The 12,129-nt window shown below is 40.8% G+C and overlaps 1 non-coding gene across 1 annotated transcript; it reads left to right on the top strand.

Annotated features, from left to right (window-relative positions):
• The first annotated feature begins 369 nt into the window (after nt 1-369).
• Nucleotides 370-477, top strand: LOC138985478 (U6 spliceosomal RNA). Its single transcript, XR_011462545.1, has one exon. It is a non-coding gene; the product is annotated as a U6 spliceosomal RNA (small nuclear RNA).
• Nucleotides 478-12,129: the final 11,652 nt, after the last annotated feature.

Raw genomic sequence — 12,129 nt, 5'->3', positions numbered from 1 at the left:
CTGCATCACAGGTGGACTCTTTAACCAACTGAGCCATCAGGGAAGCCCCAAAAGTTTGCCTTCTCCAGATCTTCCCAACCCAGAGATCGAACCTAAGTCTTCTGCATTACACGTGGATTCTTTACCAACTGAACCATAGGGGAGCCCAAGAATCCTGGAGTGGGTCACTTATCCCTTTTCTAGTGAATCTTCCTGACCTAGGAATTAAACAGGGGGCTCCTGAATTGCAGGCAGATTCTTTGCCAACTGAGCTATCAGGGAAAAGTCCAGGAAATAACTAAACTTAGCCCTTAATGACTATGTAGTTTTTTATATTGCTGATGCATTTTCTCATACCAACTAGGCATTAAAGCATAATAAACAGAACTGGTGCCCACTTCAGCAACACATAGAAAAAAATTTGAAGCAATTCAGAGAAGATTATCACAATTTCTGAACAAGGATGACACAGAAATTTGTAAATTTCATATTTTATATGAAATTTATCATAGATATTGACTGACAATTTCAATTTTGAAGCAAAGCATGATTGCAACACACAGACTATTTTTGTACTAAAATTTGCTAACTTGTAATACAGAATTCTCCTTTTGGATGTTATTCAAGATATCCTTATAAATTACTTGGACATTGGTCACTTTTTGGAGATTTAAATTCTAATAATTATGACAGCTACATTGAAAATAATTGTGCTGTAGTTAACTTGCTTAATTTATTTTAACATTCTTAATGCTTGCCAAATGAAACTGTTTTAGGGAGATGAAGCAGAGAGAGGCATGGGCAGTTTCTTTTGTAAGTGTAAAATATATATTCAATATCAAAAAACAAACAAGACAAAACAAACAACAAAACAAAACAAAACAGCACTGAACTGAGAATCAGGAAACCTGACCTCTGGTAATGACTCAGTCAATATCTATGACACTTTTTAAAGACTGTTTTATTTAATTAAGTATCTAATTTCTGTTCTTACAAGATAATCATTAAGGCCTCTTCCAGGTTTGAACTTCCATAAAGAAGCTACAGACTTTGTTGCTGAATGTGCTTATTATTGGGGCATGTGAGTAATACCTTCTAGCTACTCCCTGTAGAAAGTGTTTGAACACTGGTTTTTAATCAAAAGGAGAAGCAAATATGGTAGCCAGCCCATGTTCGTCACTATTTCCTATAGAATAATAGAAAAAATCAAGAAAGAGAGTCAAAACTACACCTGAAAGATACAATCTATGTACTTAAGGCATCATTAATTTAAATATTTGTTGTTGCTCAGTCACTAAGTCGTGCCCAGTTCTGTGCAATGGCATGAACTACAGCATGCCAGGCTTCCCTACCTTCACTTTTTCCTGGAGTTTGCTGAAACTCATGCCCATTGAGTCAGTGATGCCATCCATCCATCTCATCCTTTGTTGCCCCCTTCTCTTCCTGCCTTCAATTTTTCCCAGCAACAAAGTCTTTTCCAATGAGTCACTTTTTGCATCAGGCGGCCAAAGTATTGGAGCTTCAGCTTCAACATCAGTTCTTTCAATGAATATTCAGGGTTGATTTCCTTTAGGATCAATCCTTGCTGACCAAAGGACTCTCAAGAGTCTTCTCCAGCACCACAGTATGAAAGCATCAATTCTTCAGTGTGTTCAGTATTCTTTATGGTCCAACTCTCACACATGTACATGACTACTGGAAAAATTATAGCTAGGACTATATGGACTTTTGTTGGCTAAGTGATGTCTCTGCTTTGCAATACATTGTCTAAGTTTGTCATAGCTTTCTTCCAAGGAGCAAGCATCTTTTACTTTCATCTCTACAGTCACTGTCCACAGTGATTTTGGAGCCCAGGAAAGTAAAACAGTCACTGATTTCACTTTGTCCCCATCTATTTGCCATGAAGTGATGAGACCAGATGCCATGATCTTAGTTTTTTGAATGTTGAGTTTTAAGCTAGCTTTTTCATTTTCCTTATTCACCCTCATCAAGAGGCTTTTTATTTCATTCTCACTTTCTGCCATTAAAGTGGTATCATCTGCATATCTCAGGTTATTGATATTTCTCCTGGCAATCTTGATTACAGTTTGTGAGTCATCCAGCCCAGCATTTTCATGATGTAGCTTTTAAATATATTTTGAAATCAAGAAATGTGATGTCTCCAACCTTGTTCTTTATTCTCAAGATTGATTTGACTGTTTGCTATCCTTCATGGCTCCATATGAATTTTTGAATTGTTTTTTCTATGTCTGTAAAAAGTGCCATTTAACTTGCTTTATTTTGTAACTTCAAATATGTTAATAAATATTTTTTCTGGGTTTATAATCATAAAATCAGTGTTAAATTTTATAGTGGTTTTATAATATTACATTGTGTGGAGGTACTATGTATGCATGCTAAATGGTTTCAGTGGTCTCTGGCTCTTTGTGGACCCTTGGACTGTAGCCTATCAGGCTCCTCTGTCTGTGGGATTCTCTGGGCAGGAATGCTTAGTGGGCTGTCATGTGCTTCTCTGCGGGGCCTTCCTGACCCAGGGATTGAACCCATGTCTTTTATGTCTCCTGCATTACCAGACTGCTAGTGGTTACTTATCACTAGTGCCAACTGGGAAGCCCATAAAATCTTCATCTTTAGGGCATTTATATAATTTTTCTTTTACATTGTTTATGATTATTTTAAGAAATTCATACTTACATCTTATTTATTTGTCTAGTTATTTACTTGAGATGAATTTCTAAAAATGATATTTTCTGTGTGTGTGTGTGTGTATGTGTTAGTTGGTCTGTCGTGTCTGGCTCTTTGCCTGTGGACTGTGGCCTAAGGGATTCCTACCCACAGTAGTAGATACAATAGTCATCTGAGTTAAATTCACCCATTCTAGTCCATTTTAGTTCGCTGATTCCTAGAATGTCGACGTTCAATCTTGCCATATCCTGTTTGACCACTTCCAATTTGCCTTGATTCATGGACCTAACATTCCATGTTCCTATGCAATATTGCTCTTTATAGCATCAGACCTTGCTTCTATCACCAGTCACATCCACAACTGGGTATTGTTTCTGCTTTGGCTCCATCCCTTCATTCTTTCTGGAGTTATTTCTCCACTGATCTCCAGTAGCATATTAGGCATTTACTGACCTGGGGAGTTCCTCTTTCAGTATCCTATCATTTTGCCTTTTCATACTGTTCATGGGATTCTCAAGGCAAGAATATTGAAGTGGTTTGTCATTCCCTTCTCCAGTGGACCACATTCTGTCAGACTTCTCCACCATGACCTGTCCCTCTTGGGTGGCCCCATACAACATGGTTTAGTTTCTTTGAGTTAGACAAGGCTGTGGTCCATGTGATCAGATTGGCTAGTTTTCTGTGATTATGGTTTCAGTGTGTTTGCCCTCTGATGCCCTCTTGCAACACCTACTGTCTTACTTGGGCTTCTCTTACCTTGGACGTGGAGTATCTCTTCACAGCTGCTCCAGCAAAGTGCAGCTGCTGCTCCTTACCTTGGATGAGGTCGCCACGCCTGACCTTGAACTTGGAGTAGGTCCTCTCGGCCCTCCTCCGCCCACGCAGCTGCTTCTCCTTGGACGTGGGGTAGCTCCTCTTGGCCACCGCCTCTGACCTCGGACGTGGGGTAGCTTCTTGTGGCTGCTGCCTCTGACCTCTTGATGAAAGTGAAAGAGGAGAATGAAAAAGTTGGCTTAAAGCTCAACATTCAGAAAACGAAGATCATGGCATCTGGTCCCATCAGTTCCTGGCAAATAGATGGGAAAACAGTGGAAACTGTGGCTGACTTTATTTTGGGAGGCTCCAAAATCACTGTGGATGGTGATTGAAGCCATGAAATTAAAAGACGCTTACTCCTTGGAAGGAAAGTTATGACCAACCTAGATAGTATATTCAAAAGCAGAGACTTTTTGCCAACAAAGTTCTGTCTAGTCAAGGCTATGGTTTTTCCAGTGGTCATGTATGGATGTGAGAGTTGAACTGTGAAGAAAGCTGAGCATCGAAGAATTGATGCTTTTGAACTGTGGTATTGGAGAAGACTCTTGAGAGTCCCTTGGACTGCAAGGAGATCCAACCAGTCCATCCTAAAGGAGATCAGTCCTGGATGTTCATTGGAAGGACTGATGCTGAAGCTGAAACTCCAATACGCTGGCCACCTCATGTGAAGGGTTGACTCATTGAAAAAGACCCTGATGCTGGGAGGGATTTGGAGCAGGAGGAGAAGGGGATGACAGAGGATGAGATGGCTGGATGGGATCACTGACTCGATGGACATGAGTTTGGGTAAACTCCAGGTGTTGGTGATGGACAGGGAGGCCTGGCATGCTGTGATTCATGGGGTCACAAAGAGTCAGACACAACTGAGTGACTGAGCTGAACTGAACTGGACTGTGGCCTGCTGGGCTCTTCTGTCCATGGAGTTTTCCAGGCAGAAATGCTAGAGTGGGCTGCCATTTCCTTCTCCAGGGGATCTTCTCAACCTAGGGATCAAACCTGGATCTGCCACACTGTGGGCAGATTCTTTGCCATCTGTGCCACCTGGGAAGCCTATTTAGGGGGTACACATTTAAAGTTTTAGGTAAATATTTAAAGTTTCCTCCAGATTTACTGTACTTGTTTGTACCACTTTTGCAGTGCCTGAGATATCTCATTTCCCTATGTGTTCACCCAGACTGCATTTTGTCATTGGTTTTTCATCTTGGTTATTTGAGTAGACAAAACAATATCTTAATTGTTGCTTAATTTGTTGAAATTTCACATATTAAAAACCAATTTGTATTTCATATTGAATGAAATGCTGGTTTATTTGCTCACTTTTTATTGGAATTAAAAAATACTTTATAAGATCTCTATATAGGAATTATATTAACCCTTCATCAAAAATACAATTAAAATATTTTCAGTTTATTGTTTAACTTTGGCATAGGAATATTTTTTGATTAGTTGTCTTAACTTATTTTGGGTGTGTTTTCTTTTTCTTTTTTAGCTTTTTCAATGTATAATTGATAAATGAAATTGTAACATGGTTAAAAAACAGTGATATCATCTGCATATCTCAGCTTGTTGATATTTCTCCCAGCAATCTTGATTCGTTTGTGAGTCATCCAGCCTAGCATTTTGTGTGATATACTCTGCATAGAATTAATAAGCAGGGTGACAATATACAGTCCTGATATACTCCTTTCCCAATTTTGAACCAGTCCATTGCCCATGTCCGGTTCTAACTGAGGTTTTTGTCCTGGCAATCTTGATTCCAGTTTATGAGTCATCCAGCCCAGCATTTTGCATGATGTAGCTTTTTAATATATTTTGAAATCAGGAAATGTGTTGTCTCCAGCACTAGCTATGTCAGCAAATCTGGAAGACCCAGCAGTGGCCACAGGACTGGAAAATGTCAATCCTCATCCCAATTCCCAAGAAGGGCAGTTCTAAAGAACGTTTAGAGGAGGAACAAGATGGCAGAGGAGTAGGTGGACATGGAATACATCTCTCTCCACAGATACATCAGAAATAAAGACACAGAAGTGGTTGCAGAATAGCAGCTGAGGGTGGCCAGGAGTACCTGACCACTGGAAAAGAATATGTAGAATCATGCAAAACTTGGTAGGATGAAGAAACTAGGGGGAAGAACAGGAGTGTTAGTAGGACAGGATCTGCCATCGGTGGGTGGGGGAACTGAAGCAGAGGTCTGATCCCCACATTGGGGCAATTGTCTGAGTCAGAGGAGAAGCATTTGAAGCTGAGAGTGAAGCAGCTGGTCAGTGACAGCCTAAATGGAATAAGAATCAGAGAATCCTTGCCACAGTCATATATATAGGGATGCAGGTCCCCTAGAAGCCACAGCAGCAGGGATCCAGAGCATAGGGATTGTGGAGCAATCCCCAAATGAGGGCTGCTACTGACTGACTGCTGGGAGACTAACGGAGTGGACATGAGGGAGGAGATTGTGGTGGGAAATGCCTGTGAAGGAAGGTCAGGCAGCCATGGAAGCAAGGCAATACTGCTGAGTCATGCATAGGGATTGGAGCCATCACAGTAGCTTCTCTCTCCATGTACCCCAACACTGGCAGCTAAACAATAGAGAGGCTGGCCCATCAAGCACCTGATGCCCAGAGCAACAGAGAAGGACCCCACCCAGTGTATCCCTTTAAGTGTCTGATATGCTGAACAACAGAGTAGGACCCCAGGCTGGGGGAGAGGGCACTTTCTGTGCCTGGTGCACAAAACAACAGAGAAGGGTCCTAGGCAAGGGGGAACTCTAAGTGCCTGAATGGGAGGAGCAACAAAGAAAGACTAACCAAAGAGGCCTTCCAATTGCCAGCTGCCAGAGGCTTGAAAAAAGACTCTAATAGAGCCATAGCCCCTGTGGCTGAGATAGTCCATGTCCCTGCACACTTGGCACAGCCAGGGTTCCTATGACCCAAACAGCTGCACTACCCTTATGCTTAATCCTCACTGGGGCAGGACTGCCACGCAAAAAAGTGTCTTGCATCTATGCATGCAGGGTTGCTTCAGTCATGTCCAAGTCTGTGACCCTGTGGACTGCGGCCTGCCACAGTCAAAGGATTCTCCAGGCAAGAATACTGGAGTGAGTTTCCGTACCCTTCTAGAGAATCATATTTCCTGCTGCCATAAGCTACCAACTCCCCTGAATATCTGGTGTCGCCAGGGAATCTGTGACCCAAGCAACTGCTCAACCTCGACACCTGGCACTCACTGGGACCAAGGTCCTGCCAAGTCCTCCAGGACAGCCTTAGGAGCAAACCCAGTGGATGACCTACATAAAGAGATGGAGATAAAACCACAATTAAAACCCAGGGGCAGTATGGCTAAGCAAGAGGACCCAAAACCTTCCTACCAGCTGTACAAGCTGTAGATTAAATCCATGCAATCAACTAGGCAGACTCTGTGTCTATGGAATATATATAAGAAAACTGAGAGTTCCCACAAAAGAAAACACACTAGTTTTGATAGCTGTGGACATTACAGCAAAGAACACACAGGAGTAGGAAAAGATTAGAGTTTGAGCTGCCCTCACAGCAGGTCCAGAGACCAGCATAGTGTTGGAGGACATCATAGGGAGGCGAGGTGGACTCCCAGCAAGGGAAAGGACGCTGTCAGCAGAGACTCAGGAAAAAACTTTTATTATTCTTGTATTTTGACTTGTTTTATAGTTTCTTTTGGATTTTTTTCTCTTTCTCCCCCCCCCCCCCCTTTGTAGTTGTCAATTTTATTAGCACTATGAAATCTATTTAAGCTTTTGAGATTTTTTTTTTTCAATGACAATTTTCATCTCTGTTATAAATTTCTGCCTCCATCTTGGCCTTTTGCAGTTCTGTCGAGTTTTCTTTTTTTTGTTGTTGTTGTTTTATTTTTAAATTTTAATTTATAAATTTTTTAAGCTGTTATTATTTTTAATACTTTTATTCATTTGTTTCCTTTTCCTACTATTCTTTCCCCCCTTGCAGTTCATCTTTAATATATATAAATCTTATCTACTTCTATTTCACTTTGCATTTCTAGTCTTTATTTCTTTTCTTTCTTTTTCTCACCATGTTTGTTAGTTTTTTTTTCATTGCCTTATTCCCCAGTTGGTACCTTGATTTAGTTTTGTTTTCCAGTTTGTGCTTTAGCTACTTTTGTTTTTAACTGGTGGATAGAATTTCTTTGTTTCCTTTGTTCATCAGGTCAATCTATTCTATTTTATGCCTGTTGGACTGTTTTGATTTTGCTTATGGGTGTATATGTAGGTGTGTATATTCCATTATTTTAATTATCATTTGCCTGATTTTGTAATTACTATTTGTCTGAGGTTCGTCTTTGGTTTTTCATTTTTGGGTATTTGTTTTAACCCCATTTAATGTCATAACAAGCCAGTGGAATCTCTGTTCCTGGCCAGAGACCATGCTTGAGCCTTTGGAGTGGGAGTCCTGGCTCCAAGACCCTAGACTACCAGAGGACTCCTAACCCTCAGTTCAGTTCAGTTTCTCAGCTGAGTTCCACTCCTTGCAACCCCATAGACTGCAGTACACCAAGCCTCCCTGCCCATTGCCAACTCCCTGAGTTTACTCAAACTCATGCCCATGGAGTCGGTGATGCCATCCAACCAACCATCACTTCCACTGTCATCCCTTTCTCCTCCTGCCTTCAATCTTTCCCAGCATCAGGGTCTTTTCCAAGGAGTCAGTTCTTCTCATCAGGTGGCCAAAGTCCTTCCAATGAATATTCAGGACTGATTTTCTTTAGGATTGACAGCAACTGTTGGATCTGCTTGCAGTCCAAGAGACTCTCAAGATTTTTCTCCAATGCCAAAGTTCAAAAGCATCAGTTCTTTGAGAGATGCTATTCCAGCTGAGCTACTTCCAGTCCCTGCTGCTGCTGCTGCTGCTAAGTCGCTTCAGGCACGTCCAACTCTGTGCGACCACATAGACGGCCTCCTGCCAGGCTCCTCTGTCCCTGGGATTCTCCAGGCAAGAACACTGGAGTGGGTTGCCATTTCTTTCTCCAATGCATGAAAGTGGAAAGTGAAAGTGAAGTCGCTCAGTCGTGTCTGACTCCTCGCCACCCCATGGACCGCAGCCTACCAGTCTTCTCCATCCATGGGATTTTCCAGGCAAGAGTTCTGGAGTGGGGTGCCATTGCCATCTCCGCTTCCAGTCCCTAAGGTGTATCAAAAAATGACAACTCCCACAAAGGCTACCACTTGTATATAAGACCCAGCATCACCCATCTACCAGTAGCACCCTGTACAGGAAGCCTTATCTACACAACAAACAAGACAAAAATTCACACTCAATCATCAGCAGACAGGATTACCACCTCAGTTAGCCCTGCTCATCAAAGGAAAAAAAAGAAAAAGAAACTCACCTCCTCCCACCACAATACAAGCACAAGTCATACTCTACATGAAGCTTACACAAATCACTGGACCAAATTTATAAGGGAAGAAAAAAAAAAAGGAAGAAATAATTCAATCTTGAGGCCTGGGAAAGGAGACCTCAATATAATAAGTTAAAAAAGAAAGAAAGAAAGAAAGAAAGAAAAGGCAGAGAAATTCTGCACAAATTAAGAAACAAAGTAGAAACACCCAAGCCCAAATAAGTGCAGAGGAAATAGGCAAACTACCTGAAAATAGAATTCGGAATAATGATAATCAAGATGATCCAAATCTTGAAAATAAAACGGAGAAAATGCAAGAATCCATGAACAAAGATCTAAAAGAATTAAAGAATAAATATACAGAGACAAACAGCACAATAATGGAAATTAAAAATACTCTAGACAGAGTCAATATCAGGATATCTGAACCAGAAGAACAGACCAGTGAGCTGGAAGATAAAATGGTGGAAATAACTGCTGAAAAGAAGAATGAAGAAAAAAAGAATGAAAAGAACTTAAGATAGTCTCAGAGACTACTGGGATAATATTAATCACATTAAGATCAAATTATAGGGTTCCCAGAAGAAGAAGAGAAAAATTAAGGGTATGAAAACATGTTTGAAGAGATTATAGCTGAAAATTTCCCCCACATTGAAAGGAAATAGTCAGTCAAGTCCAAGAGGGACAAAGAGTCTAATACAAGATAAATCTAAGGAGAAACATGTCTAGACACATACTAATCAAATGAACAAAGTTTAAACACAAAGAATACTAAAAGCAGCAAGAGAAAAGCAACAAGTAACACACAAGGGAAACCCCATGCATTTAATAGCTGATCTTTCAGCAGAAACTCTGCAGGCCAGAAGGGAATGGCAAGAAACATTTAAAGTATTGAAAGGGAAAAGTCTACAGCCAAGATTACTCTATCTGCAAGGATCTCATTCAAAACTGATGGAGAAATCAAAAGCTTTACAGACAAGCAAAATTTAAGAAAATTCAATACCACCAAATCAGCTTTATAACAAATGTTAAAGGGCCTTTTATAGTCAGGAAGTACAAGAGAAGTAAAAGATCTACAAAAACAAACACTAAACAATTAAGAAAATTGCAATAGGAACATGTATATCAATAATTACTTTAAATGTAAATGCATTAAAAACCCCAACCAAAGGACACAGTCTGGCAAATGTATACGAAAATAAGATCCATATATATGTTGTCTGCAAGAAACCCACTTCAGACCTAGTTCAGTTCAGTCGCTCAGTCGTGTCTGACTCTTTGCGACCCCATGAATCACAGCACGCCAGGCCTCCCTGTCCATCACCAACTCTCAGAGTTCACCCAGACTCATGTCCATCGAGTCAGTGATGCCATCCAGCCATCTCATCCTCTGTCGTCCCCTTCTCCTCCTACCCCCAATCTCTCCCAGCATCATTCTTTTCCAGTGAGTCAACTCTTCGCATGAGGTGGCCAAAGTATTGGAATTTCAGCTTTAGCATCATTCCTTCCAAAGAAATCCCAGGGCTGATCTCCTTCAGAATGTACTGGTTGGATCTCCTTGCAGTCCAACGGACTCTCAAGAGTCTTCTCCAACACATAGTTCAAAAGCATCAATTCTTCGGCACTCAGCCTTCTTCACAGTCCAACTCTAACATCCATATATGACCACAGGAAAAACCATAGCCTTGACTGGACAGACCTTTGTTGGCAAAGTAATGTCTCTGCTTTTGAATATGCTATCTAGGTTGGTCATAACTTTCCTTCCAAGGAGTAAGCATCTTTTAATTTCATGGCTGCAGTCGCCATCTGCAGTGATTTTGGAGCCCAGAAAAATAAAGTCTGACACTGTTTCCACTGTTTCCCCATCTATTTCCCATGAAGTGATGGGACCAGATGCCATGATCTTTGTTTTCTGAATGTTGAGCTTTAAGCCAACTTTTCCACTCTCCACTTTCACTTTCTTCAAGAGGCTTTTTAGTTCCTCTTCACTTTCTGCCATAAGGATTGTGTCATCTGCATATCTGAGTTTATTGATATTTCTCCTGGTAATCTTGATTCCAGCTTGTGCTTCTTCCAGTCCAGTGTTTCTCATGATGCACTCTTTATATAAGTTAAATAAGCAGGGTGACAATATACAGCCTTGACGTACTCCTTTTCCTATTTGGAACCAGTCTGTTCCATGTCCAGTTCTAACTGTTGCTTCCTGACCTGCATACAAATTTCTCAAGAGGCAGATCAGGTGGTCTGGTATTCCCATCTCTTTCAGAATTTTCCACAGTTCTTCAGACCTAAAGGCACATATAAACTGAAAGTTAGAGGATGGAAAAATATATTTCATGCAAAGGAAAGCAAAAGTAAGCTGGAGTAGCAATTCTCATGTCAGACAAAATAGACCTTAAAATAAAGAATGTTACAAAAGATAAGGAAGGACACTACATAATGATCAAGGAATCAATCCAAGAGGAATACATAAAAAATTATAAATATTCATACACCCAATATAGGAGCAACTTAATACAAAAAGACAAACACTAATAGACATAAAAGGAGAAATTGAGAAAACACAATAATAGTAGGAGACAATAACACCCCACTTACACCAAAAAATAGATCATCAAAACAGAAAATTAAAAAGAAAACACAAGTCTTAAATGATCCTTGGAAGGAAAGTTATGACCAACCTAGATAGCATATTTAAAAGCAGAGACATTACTTTACCAACAAAGGTCCATCTAGTCAAGGCTATGGCTTTTCCAGTATTCATGTATGGATGTAAGACTTGGGCCATAAAGAAAGCTGAGCACCGAAGAATTGATGCTTTTGAAATGTGGTGTTGGAGAAGACTCATGAGAATCCCTTGGACTGCAAGAAGATCCAACAAGTCCACCCTAAGGGAGGTCAGTCCTGGGTGTACATTGGAAGGACTGATGTTGAAGCTGGAACTCCAATACTTTGGCCACCTCATGCAAAGAGTTGACTCATTGGAAAAGACCCTGATGCTGGGAAGGATTGAGGTCAGGAGGAGAAGGGGACAACAGAGGATGAGATGGCTGGATGGCATCACTGACTCGATGGACATGGGTTTGAGTGGATTCTGGGAGTTGATGATGGACAGGGAGGCCTGGCGTGCTGCAGTTCATGGGGTCTCAAAGAGTCAGACACAACTAAGCGACTGAACTGAACTGAACGAAATGATACATTAGATCATATCAAACATCTTTTCTGATCACAATGCTATGAGAGTAGATATCAGTTACAAGACAGAAA

This window comes from Bos mutus, chromosome 24 (genome assembly GCF_027580195.1).
Source record: "Bos mutus isolate GX-2022 chromosome 24, NWIPB_WYAK_1.1, whole genome shotgun sequence".
NCBI lineage: Eukaryota > Metazoa > Chordata > Mammalia > Artiodactyla > Bovidae > Bos > Bos mutus.
Note: the sequence above shows the minus strand (reverse complement) of the source record. Positions and strands in the feature narration are given on the sequence as shown.